A 13,926-nucleotide genomic window follows, 5' to 3' on the forward strand; every position below is an offset into this window, starting at 1 on the left:
CCCTGATGGGAGTGGGACAAACATCGTATTTGCCTTCCTTGCCCCAGACCCAACCTGCAAGTTAACCTTAGAGATGGAAATTGAGCCAGCAGACGGTTATTCCATGCAGGTCTTTGCCTTTGAATTTTACTTCTAAATGATCTGATTTGTTCACCATAATTATTTATCTTTGTGGGAAGCAACTCTATGTGCCACCACTGTAAGACTAGGAGTAGGCTGCTAATTTTGGAGGAATATTTAACTTTACAGATGCTTGCAATCACTATAATGTTTGTTTCAACATTTCACTAGACATCTGCTTTAAGGGATTGGTTCATACTGCCATTACTCAACCGGATACGGAACGTTTAGAAGTTATCTGGCACTCCTGCAGCCAAAGTGCTGACCTTCAGGTAGATGAGGGCATACGTTTTCGTAGACTTTTTCCAACACTTCAGTGCTTCCCTGTCAATAATACACTTCTGAAGTTTGGCTACTGTTGCAAACCGACGGAATGGTAGTATCACAGTTCACATCTCATTTTATGGCACCAGCCACTGGGGTTCAAGTTGAAGTCTCTTGTCATCTGTCTGTACAACCAGATGATCAATATTCCTCCGGACCACCGTGCACCCACAAGGCATATATCACACACAGCACATAAAATACAACATTACCATAAATAAGCTAATAGAATATCATTCAAAGTTCGTGTAGTGCGCAGTACAGGTGAACGGTACAATAAACAGCTCACTGTCCTAGTGACAAGGCCTCGGTGGGGCAGGGTGTTCATTGGTCTCAGAGCCTGAGGGAAGAAGCTGTTACCCAGTCTGACACTCCTAGTCCTGATGCTCCTGTACCTCCTTCCTGATGGCAGTGGGTCAAAGAGATTGAGGGATGAGTGATGAGGTAGATACATTGAGGGGATGGTCTTAAATGCAGGAAATTTGGGATGAGCTGGGTGAGTACTGTGTTCAGTACGGATTAGATGGGCTGAAGGATCTGTATTGCTCTTTGACTCAGACTCAATATTTGGGAGCGAGCGTATACATTTGGAGTATTGTCCACAGTTCTGGTCACCACACTACAGGAGAGAGGAGTTTTGGAGAGGCTGCGGAAGAGAGTCACCAGGATGTCATCTGGAATGGAAAGTATTATTTATAGGGAGATGTTATAGGCAGTACAGTAGCGTAGCGGCTAGCGAAACGCTTTACAGAGCCAGTGCGCCCGGTTCAGTTCCTGCTGCCATCTGTACGGAGTTTGTACATTCTCCATTTGACCACGTGGGTTTCCTCTGGGTGCTCCAGTTTCCTCCCACAGTCCAAGGATGTACAAGTCAGGGTTAGCGAGTTGTGGGCACACCGAGTTAGCGCCCAAAGCGTGGCAACACTTGCGGGCTGCCCCCAGTACATCCTCGCACTGTGCTGGTCGTTGATGCAAATGATGCATTTCACTGGAAGAAAGTGTGACGAATAAAGCTAATCTTTATCTTTCAGGATTTTCTCAGGAGTGTCAGAGGGCTGAGGGGAGACTGACTGAAGTGTGTAAAATGATGAGGGCTACAGACTGGGTTGATAATCAGAGTATTTTTCCTCAGGTGGGACTGAGAAATAGTGGAGAATGCAGCTTCAAAGTGAAAGGGGGAAAGTTTGAAGGAGATTTATGAGGCACATTTTCCCCCATGGAGGGTGTAGGTGTCTGCCCGGGGCAGTGGTAGAAGCATTTAGACAGACACAGAAACAGGCAGCCAAGAGAGGGAAACTCCCCAGCATAGGCAACACAAACAAAATGCAGGAAGAACTCAGCAGTTCAGGCAGTATCTGTGGAAAGGAAAAAGCAGTCGTCATTTCAGGACTCGGCCTGAAATGTCGACTGTTTATTGATTTCCACAGATGCTGCCTGACCTGCTGAGTTCCTCCAGTATTTTGTGTGTGTTGCTCTGGATTTCCAGCATCTGCAGAATCTCGTGTGTTCAGGTACAGGGAGATATGATAAATTTAATGTGGACACTGTGGTTAGCACAGACATGATGGACAGAAAGGCCTAGTCCTGTGCTGTACTGTTCTGTGTATCTGTGACATAAGTTTCCATGTGGGTTCCTCTGAACGCAGTACTTGCCTGCAGCCAAATCACTTTGGGACTGTGCCATTTTAATGGGCCAATTTCACAACTCATTGGGTTGCTGATACGTGTCCATAACAAATAGAGTCACAGAGCACTACAGCACAGGAACAGGCCCTTCAGCCCATCTAGTCCATGCCAAACTATTAATCTGTCTAATTCCATCGATCTGCACCGGGACCATTGCCCTCCATACCCCTCCTGTCCACCTACCCCTCCAAACTTCTCTTAAACCCACATCCACCATTTGTGCTGGCAGCTCATTCCATATTCTCACCACCCTCAGAGTGACGAACTTCCCCCTCACGTTCCCCTTAAACATTTCACCTTTCACCCTTAACCCATAACCTCTAGTTCTAGTCTCACCCAACCTCAGAGGAAAAAGCCTGCTTGCATTTATCCTATCTAATAATTTTGTACACCTCTATCAAATCTTCCCTCATTCTCCCACCCTCCGGGGAATAAAATCCTAACCTGTTCAACCTTTCCCGGTAATTCAGGTCCTCAGCTCCTGGCAACATCTTGTAAATGTCAAGCCGCTTGTTAAAGTCCACTAATTGATGTCATTTTCAATAGTGTCCAGAACTGGATGTCTTCTGGAGGATCTCTGACCGGCTGGAGCAGAGAGAGCAGAAAGTGTAGAGGGAGAGAGAGAGAGACAACTGCACACTTCACCTGTCTCTTTCCTATCTGGAGGATCAAAGCAAGGAGGAGTGTGCCTGGGGGGGGGGTTCGTGGTTGCGTGGGTGCAGACACACCCAGCCCCGAGACACCAGACAAGATCAACTGATTCCAAACAATTGGTTTATTGATCATTACAGAACGTCTCTCTGGTGCTTCCCACTCCCTCTCCTCTCCCTTCCCCTTTTCCCAGCCATGATTCCCCTCTCCCTGTCCCCTTCCCACTCTCAGTCCACAATGGAGACGCATATCAGAATGAGGCTTATCGTCACTCACATCTGTCATGAAGTGTATTATTGTTTTTGTGGCAGCAGTACAGTGCAATACATAAAATTACTACAGTACCGTGCAAAAGTCTTAGGCTCCCTAGTTGTATATACTGTATATGCCTAAGATTTTTGCAGAGTACTGTAAGTTAAAGGTGAGAGGCGAAATATTTAAAAGGGACCTAAGGGGCAACTTCATCATTGTTGTGCGTGTATCGAATGAACTGCCAGAGTAAGTGTTTGAAACAGCTACATTAAGATATTGAGACATTTGAAGAGGTATATGGATAGGAAGAGTTTACAATTTATGGGCAAAGGAAGGCAAATGGGTCTAGCATGGAGGAGTTGGGCCGAATGTTTTATTCTCATGCCATGCTACTCAGTAAGTGACTTTGTCAAAGTGGCTCCCTTACTCCTAAGAAACTCCAGAACAAGTTCAAGTTTATTGTCATCTGGCTACAAACAAAACAATGTTCTTCCAAACCACCGCGCGCCCACACAATGTGTACCACACACTACACATAAACTAGAATATTACCATGAATAAGTTAATAAAATATAATTTATAGTGCATGTGGTACGCAGCATGGTTAGACAGTACAGTAAACACTAAACAGTACAGGTAAACAGTAAACAGTAGAGTTTAAAGTATTACGGTTTCAGTTTACAGGTGTCAATTCCTGCTGCTGTCTGTAAGGAGTTTATACGTTCTCCCCATGACTGTGAGGGTTTCCTCTGGGTGCTCTGGTTTCCTCCCACTTCCAAAGATGTATGGTTGGGGTTAATATGTTGTGGGCATGCTATGTTGGTGTCAGAAGTGTGCCCACACTTGTGGGCTGCCCCTAGCACATCCTTGGACTGGTTGGGTTGGAGTTGTTCTCCGATCTTGGCAGTCCATTTGCAAATGTTTTGTCACCGTACGAGGAGACATCGTCAGAGCACACAGGATTGCCAAGAATGGAGAACAAATCAACCCAACCATCAGCCACCTGAACTACACAGTTTCCGAGTTATTTCCAACATCGCTGACTTGTTTGGTTGTCAAATGCAAACGAGGCATTTCACTGTATGTTTCAAAGTACATGTGATAAATTAACCTGGATCTGAAGGGAAGTAGAACTATGCCGACAGTTGGGTACAGTACATTGTCTACACTGCATTCTGTGATTTACACTCCACACTTGAACTCTCTCCTGGGGCATTCCTCTGCAAATACCATCATCCTGTAGTGAGGTGCATCAATCAACACTTCCACACTTGAGAGTATTTTGCAACGGTGCCAAAACCAGGTCAGGATGAGTGATCTTCTGAGAAGTTGCATCATGAACTGGCCAATTCTTCATGAAGGAATGCTCTGGGATCGGTCAGATGACAGAGTGATGTGTACAAGTAACTGGAGTGTGAAATGGAATGGACCGTCTCTGTTCTAACGTCCTCTCTTCTGTGGCAACTCTTAGCTGATTCACAGAACAAAGCACAGAAATGGGCTATTCGGTCCACAATATCTATGCTGAATAAGACACAAAATTAAAGTAAGTTTCTGCTTATCTGAAAGCCTCTTAAACACCTCTAACAAATGGGCTTCCACCACCAGCCCTCACAGGCAGCATAATTTTAGGGAGGTTGGAGGAAAGGATAGGGGGGATGTCAGAGGTAAGTTCTTTACACAGAGGGTGGTGGGTGCGTGCAATGTGCTGCCAGGGGTGGTGGTAGAAGCAGATACATTAGGGATGTTTAAAAGGCTCTTAGACAGGAATATGGTTCATAGAAAAATGGAGGGCAACATGGGAGGGAAGAGTTAGATTGACCTCAGCACAGGTTATAAGGCTGGCAAAACATTGTGGGCTGTAGTTCCTGCACTGTGCTGTAACATTCTCCATTCTGTGTTCTTAAATTTCAGTCTTCCACACCCAGACTTCCAGTTCCTGTAACACTCATTAACGTCTCAGAGACTGAATCCATCTTAATACGGTTAAGCAATTGTCTCCTAATATTACCATCAGTAACTTCCAGGCCACAGTCTCCCCACACATCCTAAAACCAAACCAGTAAGCAAGTCAAAGATCAAACAGATACTTAGGTAAACAAATCCCTTTTTACGATCTTCTGGTAAAGCTTCATTAACAATAAGGAGCCAGTCGACTACCTGCACCAGAAGTTTGTGTATTTCTTGTCTCATTCTCCCTGACTATGCTGCAATGTTAGACGGTTGTCGGTGTTTCTTTAATAACTAGTCAATCTTTAGAAATTGTTGTGTGTCTATTTCTACAGAATCACTTTCTCATAAAAGCTACAGTGTCATTACAGAGTTTTCAGTTGCAGGGGTCAGTATTAGTTGTTCAGCAAACATGAAACAGCTCTTCATTCACTGTTCCCAATTAGAAGATTCAAAGTACATTTATTATCAAAGTATTTTATCACAGAGACGTACCTGCTTACAGGTAGTCATGATGCAAGAAACCCAAAAGAACCCAATTAAAAAAGAAAGACCCACACCCAATGAGCAGAGAAAAAGAACAAAAACACAAATCATGCAAACATTAGAAGCTAGCAAAAGCATTTTGAACCAAATTGAATCAATCCAAAGACCCAAATCCCCAGAGCAACTGGAGTAGGCCCAAAGCCTCTGTCTCAGTTCATCAAATAGCAGGCAAATCGCCATGCAGGAATAAAATATAATACAACCATGTTAACCTCCAGTGGAGGGGGGAGGGCACTGGTCTTACTAGAGTTGAGACTAAAATTAACCATAATTCCTTAACATGTTTAAGCGGAACATGAGGGCAACTTTATACCGATGTAGGAAGTGAGAAGGGGCTCACTTTGAAAGGTTAAACTTGAAGGCAGGATACGAAGGTGTACAAAATGACAAGAAGTATCGACGGGGTAAACACAAGCTGGTTTGTTCCACTGAGGTTGGCCGGGACTACAACTGGAGGTCATGTGTTAAGGGTGAAAGGTGAGAAGTTAAAGGGGAACCCAAGGGGAAATTTCTTCACTCAGAGGGTGGTGAGAGTGTGGAATGAGCTGCCAGCGCAAGTGGTGCATGTGATTTCAATTCTAACATTTAAGCAAAGTTTGGATGGGTACATGGATGGGAGGGGTATAGAGAGCTATGGTCCCGGTGCAGGTCGATGGGAGTAGGCAGTTTAAATGGTTCAGCCCAGACTCGATGGGCTGAAGGGCTTAATTCTGTGCTGCAGTTCTCCACAACTCTTAAAAAAGAACAATTAAAAGTCCCATTAAGATTTATGTTTGCAAAACAAATTCTTAAAGGACGTGCATAAATTATGTTCCACTTCAAATTTCAATAAAATTTCGGTTACAGCGACAGTATATCAGTTCATTTATTTAAATAATTAATTTAACCTTCTTTTTCATAACTGCCAGTTATATTTATGATTTTGAAATCTTTTCCCCATAGAGCAGAGCCATTAAGCAGAAATCGATACCAATGTTTGATAGCATAAGAAATGTCAAGCGCATTGTGGCCACATCAAAACTGATATGGCCTTTGGAAAGGTAGAGGAATTATCCAATTTATTTTTAATCATGCAAGCTGCAGATGGGAACTTCAACTTTGCTGCCTGTATTATGTTGCTGGTTTTACTGGAGTTATAGAGCATTACAGTGCAGAAACTGGCCCTTTGGCCCATCTAGTCTGTGCCAAAATCTTACTCTGCCTCATCCCATCAACCTGTACCCAGACCACAGCACTCCATATCCCTCCCATCCAAACTTCTCTTAAACATTACAATTTAACCCACATCCACCACTTCTTCTGGCAGCTCATTCCACACTGAGTGAAGAAGTTCCCCCTCAGCTTCCCCTTAGATATTTCACCTTTCACCCTTAACCCATGACCTCTAGCTGTAGTCCCACCCAACCTCAGTGGAAAAAGCCTGCTTGCATTTATCCTATCTATGCCCCTCATGATTTTGTATACCTCTTTCAAATCTCCTCTCAATCTTCTACATTCCAAGGAATAAAAGTCTAACTTATACAAACTTTCCCTATAACTCAGGTCCTCCAGACCTGGCAACATCTTCAGTCTGTACTCTTTCAAACTGATTGACATCTGTCCTGTAGGTAGGTGACCAGAACTGCACACAATATTCCAAATTAGGCCTCACCAGAGTCAACTTAACATCTCAACTCCTCAAGTCAAGTCAAGTCACTTTTATTGTCATTTTGACCATAACTGCTGGTACAGTACATAGTAAAAAATGAGACAACGTTTTTCAGGACCATGGTGTTACATGACACAGTACAAAAACTAGACTGAACTACGTAAAAAAAAACAACACAGAGACAGCTACACTAGACTACAGACCTACACAGGACTGCATAAAGTGCACAAAAACAGTGCAGGCATTACAATAAATAATAAACAGGACAATAGGGGAAGGTGTCAGTCCAGGCTTCGGGTATTGAGGAGTCTGATAGCTTGGAGGAAGAAACTATTACATAGTCTGGCCGTGAGAGCTGAATGCTTCGGAGCCTCAATGCTCAATGCTCTGATAAACCAGAGCACTCAATGCTCTGATTTATGAAGGCCAATGTTCCAAAAGCTCTCTTTACAAACTTTACCTGTGAAACTACTTTCAAGGAATTATGTACCTGTATTCCCAGATCCCTCTGTCCTACTGCACTCTTCAGTACCCTGTGTCTCAACGTGTATGTCCTGCTCTGGTTTGTTCTCCCAAAGCGTAACACCTCACATCAGAAATAATGAGGATTCAGTGTCCTAATGATCCAAAACATAAATCAAAATTGTGAAAAAAAAGATTTTAAGCAATATTCACTTCATGGTAAACATATCAATTTCCTCAATCTAGACATCTGGTCATTATATTCACATTAACATTATTGATTGGTAACTTCTTTTAGAACTGTTTACCTGCATAGTGCGGTGGAGACACATCTCTGCCAAAGGAGGTGTACAGCACTCCTTCCCTCCACTGGCCTGCAAGTCAGCTTTGGGCAAAGTGTAGCACCTGCTTAGCCTCTCTCCCCCCCCCCCACCTCCCAATCAGGGTGACATAAAGCCACAGTGGGTGGTCGTATGAACAGCTGGTGCACATCACAAGTCCTGGTTATGTGACCACCGACACCAGGCAGACAATCTCTGAAGAGTATTGATAGTGGCTGGGGTCACCCGTCTTGTAAAGACACTGCCCAGAAGAAGCCAATGGAAAACCACTTCTGTAGAAAAATTTTCTGAGAACAATCATGGTCATAGAAAGACTGTATTGCCCACGTTATACAACACGGCACATAATGATGATGATGAAAAGGTTATACTCACTGTACCTGTACTGTCTGGGGCCTAATGCCCTTCTCTTGGACAATATTGGTGGCGTGGAGAGCGGAGACTTGCAGCTTGGGCAACTGCCGGTCTTCCATAAAAAAACCCTGCCCAGGCTTGCGCCCTGGAAACTTTCCAAGGTGCAAATCCATGGTCTATCGAGACTAACGGAGGCCTACACTACACTAAACTAACTAAACTGTCTGGGGCCTTATCTCGCTGGAGTTTTAGAAGAATGAGAGAGGATCTCATTGAAACCTATCGAATGTTGAAACTGGGTGTGGAGAGGATGTTTCCTGTAGTTGCTGTGCACCTCCTTTGGCAGAGAAGTGTCTCCACCGCACAATGCAGGTAAACAGTTCTAAAAGAAGTTACCAATCACAGCTTCAGAACAGAAGGACGTCCGTTTAGAACGGAGACGAGGAAAATGGAGCTGAGAGGGATAATAAATCAGTCATGATGGAATGATGGAGCGGACCTAATGAGCCAAATTATCTAATTCTCCTCCTGTGTCTTATGGCCCTATGGTCTTATCAACCTAGAACGTTCCCTTCTCCAAAGACACTACCAAACCTATTCCACATTTCCAGCATTCTCTGAATTTATTTCAGTTTCAGAATCAAATCACCAAATTCCATAAGCTACAGGAGCAGAATCAGGCCATTCGGCCCATTGAGTCTGTTTCGCCATTTCATCATGGCTGATCCATTTCCCTCTCAGCCCCAATCCCCTGTATCCCTTCATGCCCTGACTAACCAAGAATCTATCAACCTCTGCCTTAAATACACCCACAGCTGCCTGTGGCAATGAATTCAACAGATTCACCACTCTCTGGCTAAAGAACTTCCTCCTCATCTCCGTTCTAAATGGACATGCTTCTATTCTGAGGCTGTGCCCTCTGATTTTAGACTCCCCGCCATAGGAAACATCCTCTTCACATCCACTCTATCGAGGTTTCAATGAAATCCCCTCTCATTCTTCTGAATTCCAGTGAGTAAAGGCCCAGAGCCATCATATGATAATCCTTTCAATCCTGGAATCACCTGGTTGTTTTGAGTCACAGCTGATGGTGGATGGGTGAGGGAAACATGGCTGATCAGATATAGAACATACAAGGGCTGGCAGATGCTAGACTCTGGAGCAACAGACAAAATGCTGGAGGAACTCAGTGGGTCAGCGGAATCTGTGGAGGGAAATGGAAATTAGACCTTTGGAGTCAAGACTTCTGATCGGACTGAGAGATAGAGGGGCGATAGCTGGCATAACAAGGGAGGGGAATGATCCAACTTCCTCTCTTATCGGATTACAACATCCCTACAACTATTCCCACTTCTCCCTCCTCCACCTGCCAGTCACACCTCCACCTGGATCAACCTGTCACCTGCCAGCTTTTACTCCATCTGCCCCCCTCACCTGGATCAACCTGTCACCTGCCAGTTCTTGCCCCACCTGTACCCCTCACCTCTTCATACCCTGATGAAAGGTCTCAACCCGACTACTTCTCCCTCCGGATGCAGCCTAACCCTCTGTTCCTTCAGCATTTTCCTTTAGCAGAGACTATTACAATTCAGTTTGAACAATGTGAATTAATTTTCATCATGTGGAGGCAGTGTTGATCAAGGTCTGATATTGATTTAAAAATGAGAGCAATTCTTTACAAAATTTACACCTTTACTAATAAATTCTATAGTGAAACCCTCTCATTGCTCCCCCTCTCTGATCTCTGTTGTCCTCTGACTCTTCGACCAGCACCCTGACTCACCACAGTCACGTATCCTTCCTGGGATTCTCTCTTCGCTGCCACCTTGTTCTCAATTGCTTATCACCTCCTCCTGGATCCCCTCCACTTTCCCTTTCTAGAAATAGGCTGGAAATATGGATCGCCAGAAGTGGAACCTCCTGGTGACCATAAAATTTTAATTCTGAATCCCATTCCTGTTCCGACACGCTGGCCAATGGCCTCTTCTTGTGCCAAGATGATTCCACCCTCAGGGTAGAGGAACAACACCTTATATTCTGTTTCAGTAGCTCCAACCTGCATGAATATCGATTTCTCCTTCCAGTAAAAGAATTCCTCTTCCCTCTCTTCTTCTATTCCCCACTCTGGCCTCTCACCTGTTCTCACTTGACTGTCCTTCGGCAGGGTCCCCTCCTTCCCTCTCTCCTATTGTCCACTCTCCTCTCCTATCACGTTCCTTCCTCTCCAGCCCTTGACCTTTCCCACCCACCTTCCAGCTAGCCTCCTTCCTCCCCCCCCAACTTTTTATTCTTGGGTCTTGCCCCTTCCTTTCCAGTCCCAAGAAAAGGCCTCGCCCTGAAACATTGACTATCTTCATTTCCATAGATGCTGCTTGATTTCCTCCAGCATTTTGTGTGTGTTACTCTGGCTTTCCAGCGTCTGCAGAATCTCTCGTGTTTCTGAAATTCTATAAATGGCCACAAATATATCTTTGGTTGTCAGGCTGTGATTTATCACATTTAGCCAATTTAAAAGTTTCATGCTTTGGTTAAACCCACTTACCTGTATTCAGGTATTCTCACCTTTGAAGTTAACTATTTTCTTATCAATTCCAATTTTATCTTCCTTTACAAAGACCTCAGTGTACTTTTTTAGTTCATAAGCTCTTCATGTACATTTAAATTTAACACCAGGATTATGACTTAATTTCCAGTACAAAATATTCTACACAACTATCCCTATTTAGACCATAAAACCACAAGACTAAAAGACTTAGGAGCAGAATTAGGCCATTCAGCCCATCGAGTCTGCTCTGCCATTCCATCATGGCTGATTCATTATCCCCTGAACCCCATTCTCCCACCTTCTCCCTGTACCATTCATGGACTGACCAATCAATAAATAGATAGATGCATAGACAGACAGACAACCAGATAGATAGATAGGTAGTTAAACAAAAGTGTCCAGACCCTAATGAGGACTGATGTATGAAGGGATCTAGGGGTCCAAGTCCATAGGTTCCTGAAAGTGGCTACACAGAGAGGTAGGACAGTAGGATGGTACGCAACTCCACCATTGTCAGTCACAAGTCCAGCTGCTAAAGGGGGGTTGGTTGGGCATAGGGCTAGCAACCCCCTTCCCATGGAAACCCAGAGCTACAGGAGCACTAATAGAAGCTCCAAAGATGTCGTCCATAGGAATTTCAAAGATAGACTAAATTTGGGGACCACTTGAAAGATAGACCCAGGACCGAGGACTGTGGTGAGCTGCTATCAGTGACCTATGCCACAGTAGGGGAGATGGTTTAAATAATAATAATAATAATAATAATGATGGATTTACAAGGATGTTGCCGGGTCTGAACGACCTCAGTTATAAGGAAAGATTGAATAGGTTAGGACTTTATTCCTTGGAACGTAGAATATTGAGGGGAGATTTGACAGAGGTATACAAAAATAAGAGGGGGATAGATAGGGAAATGCAAGCAAGCTTTTTCACAGAGCTTGGGTGGGACAACAACTAGAGGTCATGGGTTAAGGGTGAAAGGTGCAAAGTTTAAGGGGAACATGAGGGGAAATTCAGAGGATGTGAGAGTGTGGAATGAGCTGCATGCAAGCTTGATTGCAATGTTTAAGGGAAGTTTGGATAGGTATACGGATGGAAGGATTATGGAGGGCTATGGGCCCGGTGCAGGTTGATAGGAATAGGCAGTTTAAATGGTTTGACATGGACTAAATGGGCCAAAGGGCCTCTTCTGTGCTGTACTTCTCTATGACTCTAATGATATAGGATAGCATGTTCATCAGTTCAGTATAAAAATTGGGAAGTTGCATTGCAGCTGTGTAAAACTTTGTTTAGGCAACGAGGGAATAACAGGCATTTCTGGTCACCTCCTTATAGAAACGCTGTGGAGGCTTTGGAGAGAGTGCATAGTATTCACCAGGATGTTGAGCAGTAGCTATATGGCGAAGATGGGCATGCCCATAACTTACTAACACTAACCCAGACATCTTTGGGAGGAAACCGGAGCACCCGGAGGAAACCCACACGACCTTATGAACAGCGGCGGGGATTCCTCGCAGGTTGCCGGTGCTGTAAAGTGTTACACTGCCGAGCCTCCCCTATCACCTGAGGGTCACATCACATTCTCTGTAAATTGCTCCACTGATGTCTCGAGAACGGCTGCATTACTCACAATAAATAGTAAGAAATGGACGGCCGGTTCCCAACCACACCGCGCAGGCTCGGCTCGAAGTTTAATGGATATAGTTATTAAAATTAATTTAAGTTTTAATAACCCTGAGGCAGAACAACCTCCAGCAGAACTGTAGGACAGTGTGTTCCTTCAGAAATTCTCTTCTCATTTTCACCCACGATGCTACAGAATGTGTTGGTCTGACAAATGTAGCCTCATTTCCACGTTGCCACCGCGGGCAACGTGAGACGCTGTAAATGAGTTAACGAGATTGAGGGGCAAACAGGGAGATTGTCAGGATTTATTTGAGATAACAGTGAGGGTTGGTGAGGAAATTGGATAGGTACTGCAGCTGTAATAGGGAGAAGCCGCCGTGGAACGAATTACGCCCCACGTTTCTCACAAATAAGAGGCAAAGCCACGGGGCTCCCAGCCGCAGACAGAGAAAGGAACCACAGAGTTTTTGTCCCCTGCTTGAGGGTCAGGCTGGGGAAGGAGAAGCAGAACACAATGCACTTTAAAATTGACAAGCTGTACAAAGACATCGAACTGGTTTTAAGTGAGATTGCTATGTCTTTGGGGAATGGACTGAACAGCTTGTAACCAGAGAAATGATGCTTATTTTGAAGGGTTCTTTGCAAAGGTTAGTGGCCTCCAACCTCGTCCGACATCAGCTCTCAAGTTTCAAAGATTTTTAAACGTTAAGCCTTTGCTCATTCTTTCACGTTGGGGGAGGGAAGAGAGGGAGGAAACAAACGTGGTTCGAGGCATCCTTAACCTATCAGATTATTATTGATTGGCACGTTGGTAAATGCGAGATCATCCATTTTGGAAGGAATAATAGAAGAGCAGATTATTTAAATGGTGAAAGATTGCAGCATGCTGTTGTGCAGAGGGACTTGGGAGTGCTTGTGCATGAATCACAACAAGTTGGCTTGCAGGTACAACAGGTTATTAAGAAGGCAAACGGAATGTTGGCCTTCATTGCTAGAGGGATTGAATTCAAGAGCAGGGAGGTCAGGCTGAAACTATACAGGGTACTTGTGAGGTGGTATCTGGAGTACTGTGTGCAGTTCTGATCTCTATATTTGAGGAAGGATATACTGGCCTTGGAGGCAGTGCAGAGAAGGTTCATTAGGTTGATTCCAGGGATGAAGGAGTTAACCTATGAGGAGAGATTGAGTCACCTGGGACTATACTCTCTGGAATTCAGAAGAATGAGAGGGATTCTTATAGAAACATATATAATTTTGAAAGGGATAGATAAGATAAAAGTAGGAAAGTTGTTTTCATTGGTAGGTGAGACTAGAACTAGGGGACATTGCCTCAAGATTCAGGGGAGAAGATTTAGGATAGAGATGAGGAGAAACTGTTTTTCCCAGAGAGTGGTGAATCTGTGGAATTCTCTGCCCAGGGA

This window comes from Hemitrygon akajei, chromosome 24 (genome assembly GCF_048418815.1).
Source record: "Hemitrygon akajei chromosome 24, sHemAka1.3, whole genome shotgun sequence".
Classification (NCBI taxonomy): Eukaryota; Metazoa; Chordata; class Chondrichthyes; order Myliobatiformes; family Dasyatidae; genus Hemitrygon; species Hemitrygon akajei.